Below are 12,261 nucleotides of genomic sequence, written 5' to 3' on the forward strand. Positions count from 1 at the left end.
ATCTCAATCGAAAGCAATCATCACGAAATAGTTTAACGATCCGTTTAAAAAATAACAATCTTCTGATTCTCTTAGCATTATTTCCATCGGCCTGGTAATTTACATAACTAAAAACCTTGAACAGAAATACCCAACTAGATCAAACAGCCAGTCCACTAGCCCACCAGTTTACCAGTGATATATCAATCACCTGGTTTCCTGGCTGTGCTCATTTGTCTACCGTCAATATCGATTTATACCTACACTCCAACTCTACCCTCCTTGCAAGACAGCTGTCCTTATCCTTCTTATCAATAACTACCCGACTTTATCGTTATAACCTTATCCAAAACCAACGTTCTGGGTTCTAGCTGCCAAGTATCTATACACCAACGCCTCTACTTCTAGCCTGAGCTTCGGGCTTCTTTGGTGTCCCTAGAGATTGGTGGTATGCAAACATCTCCATCATTTCCGTACACGAATTCGCATACTGGGGTTGACTTTAGGATACGACTGTAGGCTTTTATATTTATTTTATTCAAACAAACAATGTGGCCAGGGGTGCGTTACGGGTGTTACTAATTGAAGGGGGTGTAGGGACAAAACCTTGTTATCTCTTAATTGCTACAACCCTCGTTTTGCATCGATAAGAAACTCTGTCTCTCTTTATTTGCTTTAGTATGTCCCAGAGGTTTAAAAAATTTTTTTTCTCAACTTTATGGGAATACTATTCATTTTATCGTGAAATTGTTCATTACAGATTTTATTTACCCTTTTGTCGCAAACCCCGTGTCATAAAATTCATATCTGGTTTTATTGTTGTGATAACGTCTATCTAAATTAATTGCAAGATCTGATGACAACTCAAGTACTCTGCCATTTTCATTAATTACGTAACTGTTGATATTTTGCCGCCAAATGGTCGTAAAAAAATTTTTTTTAATCCATTTCAAGGCTTAAAGTGTCTACTTTCTAAACATGTTATCCTCAGGCAGCTAAAAAATTTTTTTTTATCCTAATTTTTGAAAAATAAACTGAAAATAGACGTAACCAAAACTTTGATTTTTGTTTTTTATTAAAATTGGGGTGCAAAAATTTTTTTACATATGAATAGATGATCCCCTATTCAAACTCATTATTGTCACGTCTATTTTATTTTTTTCTTTGTTTTTATTGCGACATTCGAAGCCAATGAAAAAATGCAATTTTTTACAATAGTCATGACAATCACGTACAATGCTCTCCAAGGTCTCATTTCAAAGCTTGAAGTGCGTACTTTACAACAGACCTGTATTCAAAAATCTAAAAACTTTTTTCATTGTTATTTTTGATAAATTGAAATGCGATTTGATGAAAAATCAAACTTTTTTCAAATCCCTATTATGATGAATATTAAATTTTTTTTCATCAGTTCTGATAATTTTTTACTAAAAACTTGTTCTTTTAGCTTCACCATTATTTACGATTATTTTTTAGTGACTTATTAACCGATGCTAAAAAAAAGTCTTTAAAAACTATTTCTGCGCTTCTAGTACGTCCTCAATAGCTCTAGTGCGATAAGAATACCTAAAAAATATACTTTTATTCTTTATAAATACACATATGTATTTATATATATATTTTTTTCCAATAACAAGCTCATCCGTACTTATAGCACCCGATATTCCCAGTAGAATATATTCTCAAGTTCCCCTTTTATTTTTCTCCAAAGATCGGCTACATGTCACTGTAAATAAGATCGAACGATAGTAATGCGAAAAATTCGTTTTAGTTGTCATAAAAAATTTTGTCTCAACCCAAAAAAAAAAAAAAAAAATCAACTTCGTTCAGCTCAAGTTCACTTTCATTTATAAATAATAAAAGTAAAAAACGAATCAATATTCCTCATAATTATTATTTTTTTTTTTCTCAACATCGTCGTAAATTGGTTGGTAAAACACGCACAGTAGTTTCGTTGCTCAACGACGCGGAGCAATTACGGATTTTCGCGTGCAAGTGTACTTTGTAGGGACGCGTGCAAACTCTTTGTACCGAGGGTCGACGAGGATCTGTACAAGGGGCTTGGTTATGTTGGTATGGTTAGTCGGTTGATTCAAGTATAGCAAAATCTACAGTAGACCTCCCTATAGCCTAGAGGGTTGAGGGTTGAGGGTTCACGATAGAGAGTATAGGGTGAATATGACACAGTATTGTAGAGTCACCCTTTCCGGTCGTGTCTCTAGTACCGAGCGATAATCGCACGCGAGAATCGCCTAGTACGTAATTGGAGAGTCCTCAACCAAAGCATACTCTCTCTCTTTTTATTTCCTATAGCTTTTTAATGGACACCGTTGAAAATAGCCATTTACAAATACGTTCATGTTTATAATGATGACCAAGAACTTGACCCTCTTGTCGTGACTACGCTTCCACTATTTTAATTTACTCAGTTTATAGGCTCATAAATTTATATATATATGTATATATAGTTAAGTCTTTGATGCATTGGATTTTAATAATGTTGATAGCCTTGGGAACTTTTTTTGCCAGACCATGAACTCGGAATGGGTGTAAGCTGGAAACCGCGAAACGGTCGCGGTCTACATGCCTGCGGATAGAATAGTGTACTCGAGGTGAGTCGAGTCAAAGAAGAGAAGAAATAAATTAGGATCGCAGCAATTAGGATCGTATATAAAAAGAAAATTTAAGGTTCTAAGTGAACTTGAGATCCTTTCGAGACCTTTAAAGCTCCCTTCGATTATACTGCATACGTTTTTATAGCTGAGTTCTCTTACGGCCATTAGCAACCCGATATCTTTTTTTTTCCGGCTCTCTATTTATTTTTTTTTAATGTTGCTGGAGTAAATGGAAAGCTAGACAAAATTAGGAGAAAAGTAAGAAAATCTGGAATATGAATCACGTAGTTGGGTAAAATTATTTTTAACTTCTCGCTATGAAAATTAAAAATTTTCAAAAATTGGGGAGGTACAGTTTTCACTTAGATTTTCAAAAATCGAATTTACAGCAGATGTCGAAATTTTGAGATTTGAGGAAGCTATTCTGACATTTTTCAGAATGATTTCAGAGTGTCTGTTAGTATGCGTCCATGCGTACGCATATGTGTGTGTGTGTGTGTGTGTGTGTGTGTGTGTGTGTGTGTGTGTGTGTGTGTGTGTGTAGACTTTTTATAACTTTTGAACTAATTAACCGATTTGAATGATTTTCACGGCAATCAACAGAGTTTGACGCTCTTCAACTTTCCTGAAAATTTCAAATTAATTGATGAAATAGACTCGAAGCCATTTGGAGTCTACTGAATTTCACTCCAAAGGGGAGTGAATAAATAAAAAGTCATCCACTTCACGTTCACTACGAATTCATTCCGTGTTCACTCCGTAAATTTTTTAGAGTGTACTTACTACAAATAAATAATATATTTCAGTCAAATGAAAAAATTATTTGAATCAACTGTCATATTTAGTTGTACCATATATATTTATTTATCATTAAGAAATATCAAGCAAATATTTATTTTTTTTCCGTGCTCATACAGAATTTGAACTTCGTACAGATAGCTATGAAAATTTATGATTGTGTATTTTTAATGTCTATGAAAATACTTGTAAGATTTAAAAGGAAAAAAGTGGGGTGCATGTAGCAGATAATTGATGCATTGATAGTTCAACTAACAATTTTATTGCAAATATATGATAACTTGTTTACACTTCTTAGAGTTATGTATTGCATATGCCTCATTACAATGATATTTATTAAAAGTAGAAATAAAAATGAGTGATTTCGCTTTTATCGCGGCTAAGAATATCGCGCATATCAATTATTGTGATAAGTAAATATTATATATTATTTAAATTAGTATATACTTTGTTGATTTATAAGTTATTTGTAATTATACATTAATATGTAATAAAATATGTATGCATAGAAATCAATTAATTATGTATTTTTTTAAATTTTGACTAATGGCTCCTTTCTTGCATTAGTATTTGCTAAGTATATAAGTTATTGAAAATACTCGTTATATAGAATTATAGAAAATTTGATGGCTTTTAAAATGAGTACCAACAAGACATACTTATTTTTATGACAGTAAAATATATACATGTATATTAGCTAACATATATGTGTCGCTTTTGATAAAATAAGACTTAGTATGGTAGAGGTACCATTTTTGGCCACGTTAGAGCCAGTTTTGGATACCTTAAAAATTTGAATAAAATAATTTGTAAAAGACGCAAAGACAAAATTAATTTTTCAAATTTATACAAAGATACTTTTCTCAGACTGTTGCACTGGAAATTTTATTTTATACTTTTTCATTAATTAGAGTGAAGTATTAAATGTCCAAAAATGAAGCATTGGCCACAAATGGTACTTCTACTCTATAGCTTGTTGGTACTCATTTTAAAGAGGTTTAATTTTTTTTTTTTAATAAAATTTTGAAAAATTATATTCTATCATTTTTTATATCAAAGACGACATGCCTTCCAAAATGAGTACCTACAACCCATACTTATTATCATTAATTTAAAATATATATTATATTCATATCAAAAAATACATATGTTGACTTACAATAAAATTAAAAGAAGTACGTCTTGTTGGTACTTATTTTATAGGGCATAAAGTTCTTTATTCAACTATTTCAACAAAAAATAAAAATCTTCAATATTTGCCCTCGAAAACTCCAAAGTTATTCTAAGCCTAAATTAAAAAATAAATATATAATTTTTTATTTAATGATTTATTGAACAATAAAGTTTACATATGTAAATTAAACAACAAATAATACAAACAGATTCAACACTTCCATTTTTTCTCTTGATAGTTACTACATTCACGCACATCCGTTGAATTTTTGTAAACATAGTTTAAGTCATTACTAAACATAACACGGTCAACTAATTGCTGGGTCAGAAAATCAGCCAAAATTATAATAAACTTATTATGTGGGTTTTCAAAATAATTACTCATTTGATAATTCATCGGTACTTGACAGCCATAATACCAATTACTCCATCCCTTAACAGCTATTTCTTCAGCGAATGATTTGTCTCCATAATAACGACCAATTATATTAATAAAACATTTATTATCATTATCTTCAAAACTAGCTCTTTGCATTTCCTTCATTTCTTTGCTTTTCGTTAAGACCTCTGTACCCTGATCATTTGACTTATTGTAAACTTTGCCAGCAATTTTACATTCCCTCAAATCAGTAACACAGTCTTTAAATGAATCATTATAATCATCTCCAATTGTTGCCAAAAATATGAATCCCCGGCTCCCTTTAACCGACTGGTCAATTGACCACTTATTAATTACTCTATTCCTTGCATAATATTTATGTAAAATATCACAATTACTCATTGTTACATCTGAAGCTGCTGAATGATCTTGTCGTAACAAAACAATTATAAACTCACTTGGATGTTTATAAATAAATTCATTAATAGTCTCTAAAAAGTGACCGTACATTTTATTCAAAAAATAATAACCATTATGAATTGCGAAGCGATTCGATGTTGGACGAACTCCAATATCAAAAACACGAACTCCAGAATTTAATTGTTCGGTTATATTTAATTTTTGATTTTCAAATGTATAAGAATCTTCATAACCATATGATGTACGAGAACCAATGAATGACATATTACTCAATTTAAAATCATTTGAAAAATTTCCAAGTACATTTTGACGATCTTCGTATTTTGCATAAATATACTCTGGACAATCTATACTGACTGATATATTTATGATGGTTAAAATTGAAAATACTAAGAGATACATTTTTTAAAATATTTATTTTAATTATAAACTCGAGCAAATAATTTTATGTTCACTCGAAGCACAGTGGACTACGTGACTGATTGTAGGTGATGAGTATTACTTTATATTGTAAGAAACTAATAGATAAAAAATTGGATAATTGTAAATTAATGAATGGTAGAGATAATAAATTTATTTAAAAATTATTTAATTGATTTTTTATGAGTTTTTATGTAGTCGAATTATCTTTTAAAATGATGGAAAATTTCAGTCTATCATTTTTTGTTACAATATTTTTTTTTTTTTCATGGATTTTAATGGGAATTTTAGTAGTATAGATTTATAGGAAACTTAAAATCCTTCAGAATGAGTACCAACAAGATGTACTTATTTAGATTAGTATATGAATTGGATATATTTATTTTAATTAATTTAAATATATGTATGACTTTTAAATTATTTAAAATAAGTATGGGTTGTTGGTATTTATTTTAAAGAGAATTTCATGAGCTATCAGTTTTCATGATCAAAAATTTTTTGTGGTTACTCAAATAATTTTGAAAAAAATTAAAAATAAATTTTAATTTTGCTTAAATTTTTTTTTCATCATTTTTAAATAGAACATTGAATGCCTTTTAAAATAAGTATCAACAACTCATATAGTCTGAGTCTTATCGATCGCCTATTGAATTTCATTAAATTCCAAACAAAATTACCCCTCATTAAATTAAGAAAGCTCCAAAAAAAAAAAAAATACTCGACAGACCGACTTTTGGTAAAAAAAATATTTATTCCATTTCCCTAGTGATTTTATTGTTATAAATATATACGTATGTACATCTATATTATATTTATTTATATATTTTTTTATTATATTTGTGAATGGATGTAAAAGCATTGGGGTGCGTAAAAGAACCGTTTATTTACCGAGATCCTTTCACGAATAGGTATACAACTTCACAAGTTTACACTTAATCATCAAAATGGACTCGGATTGGAAATGGCAAACTTTTGCTCCCGTCTACTGCTGTACTGATGTATTTCTACCAGTCCCAGTACAACTACAAATACAAATACTATCTCTGCCCAGGCGGCTTTGCACTCATTCACTTGCTCTCTACCCGGAGTTTAGTTAGCGACACTCTCGTTGCTTTGAAGTCCGATGTACGCCGTATCATTTTCTCTATTCACTAAATATATATATAAATATACCCTTCTTTATGCGACTGCTGCTTCTTCATTTACAAAAACCTTGATCATGCTTATTAACCAATGGATCCGTAAACGTTCAATACGCTCTACTGCTTCTGCCTCTAATTATACTTATTTTTAATTAACTTTAAATGAATTACTGATTTTCACAAACTGCAAGTCTTAAAGAAAAATACCCCGCATTATTTTCACATAAATATTGAAACCAGAAAAACTTTTCTTTGTTTGACATTTTCCTCATTTTTTAAAAATATTTCTCATTTTATTATAATTTTTCTAAAAAATTTTATTTACGTTTTTATAACCCAACTATTGATTTTATCATAAAAGTCATAAGAATCTTTTTGATAGAAAATTTAATTCTCTACAAAAACGATTCTATAAATTTTCCTCTATCTTTTCATCTTAGCCCCCAAATTCAAACCCAAACTAATGAACCCAAAACAAAATTTCGAACTTCTACCAAAAATCATTTCATCTCATTTTTAAAATATCTTTCAACCTATTGATTTTTTCGAAAAAACTAATCAATACTTTTTTGTACCTTAGAAAATTTGCTACAAAAAAGTCTCCTATGCTTTTGTTCTCTCTCTAATAGCAGCCTTAATAAGCCGTGTCATTACATCCCTTTTTTGTTGACATTCATTTTCTTGCATTTTTTTTATTCAAATTTTTTTAATTACCAAAGTAATTTAAACTTTTATAATTAATATACATACATGCTCATATGTATACGCATACATATATATCAAAGAAACTAAAAAATGATGAATTATTTATTTAAAGATCGAATGAACTATAAAATGATATCACGTGTTATAATAAAGTCCAAGGGCGTAAGGGCAGATGGCACGTGACTCATTCCAAGCTTTAACATACCAACCCTTAGTTACCCTAGTATACGATAGTATCCAAACCTAAAACCACGTGCATTTACCCTACGTTACTTTACACACATGCCCACACACACACACACACACACACCTTCGACTTTATCGAGCCCAAACTTTTTCTCTATTTACTTCCTCGTCTATTTCCTTCCCATCATTTCTTACCTCCCACACCTTTGTCATTGTTATTATTGTTGTTATCATTAATCAAAGTACTTCATAAAAAAAAAATGTACCGGCCGATAATAATAAATAAATTAGGATATCGCTTATCGCAACACTAAATCGATTTGCTACAGGTTATTTATTACTTTATCATGAATTGTATATTTATTTTTTAAATATATTATATTTATTGTCCGCATTATATACATTAAAAAAATTTGTTTCTATTTTAAAAAAATTATTTTTAATATGGGAATAAATGAAAAATAAAATTAATTATTCTAAAGGGAAAATAAAAAAATATTTTATGTGGGTGTGGTTCACCTGAGAATCTAATCAATATCTACGTTGACCCTGCGGCCATTTTATTTCACTTTTTATTACCTTTTATTGTGATAATTTTAATTAGTGAAGTCTAATTAAAAACGGAAAAAAAATTAACTAAATTAAATTTATTTTTGTTTGTAGAAATTTAATTAAAATTGCAAGTTTTATATAATTGATTTTTTTTTTTTTTAATGAAACGAGTGATTATTTCTGTGTACGTTCATTAAGAGTAAAAATAAATATTCTCTGAGATAGAGATCGCAGTTTCCTGTAAAATGAGTACCCACAAGCCTATATTTAAAAATAAAATTAAAAAAAAAAAATATAAGTTCTAATTTTTGGAAATTTTTGTTTTTTTAAATATAGTGATCAGGGTACTCATTTTATAGGTAATTGGATGCTATACAACATATAGTAATTAATTTTTAACTTACTTCAAGTTAGAAACAAATATATGCTTATATATGTTAAAATCAAATAATTTTTTTCATTTTATTAGTAAAAGTAGAAAAAAAAATTGATTCGAAATTAAATTTGTGGGTATGTTATATAGCAAAAATAGAAATTGATGTAGCTTTCATTTTTAGCCTTTTATATTTTCTCAAGTTGTAGTGCTTCTTTATCCCTATACTCGTCGAAAAGTAATTTTCTTATGGGTGTCTGGAACATCTCTCGCCTTAGCACTTGACAAGAGTTATGAGTCTATCTTCTTCTTATATATATTCTCCCTGCCCTTTCTCCTCCCTTTCTTTTGTACTTTCTTGCAAAGTACTTACTATTTACTTCCCAAATTAATCCTAAAAATTTAAAACCCTATAAAAGTTTACTGAAAAAAAATATGATTCTTTATTCTCGGTTCCATTTATTTATTTATTTATTTAAATAAAATACCCGTAGGGAATTATATGCAGTAACGAGATCGTATCTGACGCGTTGCGTGTCATTTACATATTCAGCCCGTAGGCGTTGAGATCTTACGCTTGGCAATACTACTAAATTCGTGGGGACGCATGGATTTTAGGGTGCAATAGTTTCTACAAAAGGGAGATAGACGGGGTAAGGGAAAAATAGTAGAGTAGGTTATGTAGGATTGAGAATTGAGAATTTAAAATGCAAAAAGAGGGTTTACAAGATTTACATTTTACATTTTATACCTTCAGTTAACTATTTTTTTATGGATTCATCACCATTTTATTATTGCCATATGTTTGAAACATACTTCGAGGTACACAGAAAAAGATGCCACTAAAAATTTTGAAAAATATTTAAACCAAAAAAACTTTTCTTTGTTACATAGTTTCAATGTCACCCAAAATTAAATTTCGAAAAATTTTGATTTGCGATATCTTGGCAACAAATAGTCGTACAATAATGAAAAAAATTTCATTTCAAAGTTAAAAATGTCTACTTTCAGTACCTGCAATGCATTTACAGCTCAAAAATCATTATCATTATTATTTTTGAGTAGAAGTTAAAGTTGATTTTTGAATCTCCGTAAATTGAGGAACAAAAAGGTAAAAATTGACTTTAAAATTCTTACCGAGGTAGGAAAGGGTGAAGTGTCTCTCGAAAGGCTGCCAAGGGTGGTCAGGAGCCGTCGTGGTGCCCCCAACACAGAATCTCGCCATCCTTCTGAAATAAAGTAAAAAAAATAAATGGATTGAATGTCTTGGTAACATTGGAGATGCTATAGAGTAAAATTAATACTAAAGTTGTTGTAACCTGATGCTGAAACCAAAAGAGAATGAGAATATCGTTGTGAGTAGACTTGATAACTCAGTTAGGTAAGTAACTAAGGGGTGAAGGACCAAGGGGTTGGTGGTGTAGGGGGTGAACAGCAAAGGGGAAGGGGTGAGAAAGTTAACGTAGTTCTAACCGCACGAGGGTTTAATATTGCTATGCTTGGATTAAGCGTAGCTTCTATCTACAAAATTTATATCTCCGTCTTGCTTTTGTGTATCGTTATTTCTGGGTGTTCATTTCTTGATGTGTCTTATGTCTTAAGCTGGCAACGAACTAGGAATAAGCGAGAGGGAAAATTACTTACGAGGGCGAGTTTCATTAAACGGCCTGATGACAGATCACCTCGTTCGAACTATCTCAGATATTTGAGGGTTAATGTCGGCTTTACACGTCTCATTTAATGACTATTCAACGTATTATGTCGAAACATTCAGATTCATTTTATGTTGATCGTAAATAGTTAATAAAAGGAATTTCTGTAACGTGATTTGTGGTAGCCGTGATTTTTACTTGGACTCAAAATTTTCGCAATACCGTTGACTTTATGAAAAAAATTACTGATACATTTTTTGTAGGAAATTTTATTCTCTACAAAATTTTATTCATACATTTTTCTCGAATTTGTGATGGTTGAGCTGGAATTTTCTTTTGAAGGTTGATGACTGATAGAATGGATTTTCTCCTTGGGACCGGTTGTGTGGCTAAACTATCCAAGATACAATAAAAATGAATGGGAACAAATCTATAGTAAATTAAATTTCCTGTAAAAAAGTATTCTTTAAATTTTTTTGTCAATTCATTAGTTTACGAGATATCTTCAAATTAAAATGATAGTTAATTTTATCCAGCTTTAATTTTACCGTAAGCAGTATTTGGCTTATGTAATAACAGAAAACTGTATTAATCAATTAAAAATATGCCAAAATGAATGTTGTAGAATTCAAAGCAAGTATTGCTCCTTTGTTACGAGTCCTTTCACCTTAACTCCAACTTCCATTAACGATTGAAAGAAATGAAATTATCGCCTTTCATCAATAAATCACAATTAAATAATCCATTCTCCAGTGAATATCGTGTTTATATATTATATAATATTAGCATTGTGTGTAATATCTACAATAGGGATGACTTGAGTTCGGAAGTAAAACCAGCGAGGAATGCGTTACCCCACGTCCGGCCACTATCCCCTTGGCGGTAACCCTCGCAGCCAGGACCGGGGCTGGGGGGTTACGAATTACCTACCCCCTTTTATTAACTTACGTAATTGAGATTTATTAATACAGAGGCCACGCAACGCTCGTTATACATTTTATATGAGGGTAAATTTTTGCGGCTTTCTCTTAGTCTCTATTGTCCATCCAAACAATTTCATTATTTATTTTCATTAATTATCATTACTATTCATTTACACGCAACACAAATAACGTCATCTTCATCAATATTTTGTTTTCTACAAACTCATTTCTATATATTTTTACCGCATCGTCAATATAGTTGATCAGTAATTTTAGTTCCGAGCCCTTAATTCTTATAAAATTGCCAAAAATAAATCCCATCGAATTTACAAATCTTTGAATTTAAATTCCAGCTAAATGAACAGAGATAAGGAAAAAACTTATTAATACAATTTTATAGAAAATTAAATTTCCAATAAATTCGTTGATATACATTTTTGTCGTATCTTCGGTACTTTAGCTGTAATTTCTATCCAAAGTACCTTTGATCAAATTTACATTCATAAAACATAATTATGCCAAAAAAATGTATTTTTCAAAAATTAGATGTCCAATATTAATGAATTATTTTTTTTTCAAATAGTAGGAAGTCTAACAAAAATTTTAACCTCTCGCAGAAGTTTATAACTTCAATAAATGCAGAGTAATTGCGTTTTAAATAAAAAAAGTTGGTAATGAAAAAGTTCGGAGTTCGAATCCAGCTCACGGTTTGAAATTTTTTTTTTGTTCTAAATTAATTTCTTATTCGATATTTTCATAAATTAACACTTGCTGTCCTTTCTCAATCTCCATTTTGGTTATAAATATTTAATTTACGCTAATAAAAAATAATAATAGCTCAGGGGTTAAAATCCAGCGTCTTTGCACGTGGAATTAAACCGAAATAAATCATAAATATTAAACGAGGCCTTCAGTCAAGGGATTACGAGGGTTGTGTACTGTCA

The 12,261-nt window shown here is 30.1% G+C and overlaps 1 protein-coding gene across 3 annotated transcripts in view; it reads right to left on the reverse strand.

Moving 5' to 3' along the window:
* LOC103580848 (vesicular acetylcholine transporter) overlaps positions 1-12,261 on the reverse strand; it is a 59,265-nt gene that overhangs the window by 22,358 nt on the left and 24,646 nt on the right. For 2 of the 3 annotated variants that reach the window (XM_008562755.2, XM_053738422.1), the window contains one exon: positions 9,880-9,968. The gene's annotated coding sequence lies outside the window, so the exon portion shown is untranslated. Of the gene's footprint in view, positions 1-9,879; positions 9,972-12,261 lie in introns of all 3 variants that reach the window. The other variant, XM_008562754.2, reaches the window with a different exon arrangement.

This window comes from Microplitis demolitor, chromosome 4 (genome assembly GCF_026212275.2).
Source record: "Microplitis demolitor isolate Queensland-Clemson2020A chromosome 4, iyMicDemo2.1a, whole genome shotgun sequence".
NCBI lineage: Eukaryota > Metazoa > Arthropoda > Insecta > Hymenoptera > Braconidae > Microplitis > Microplitis demolitor.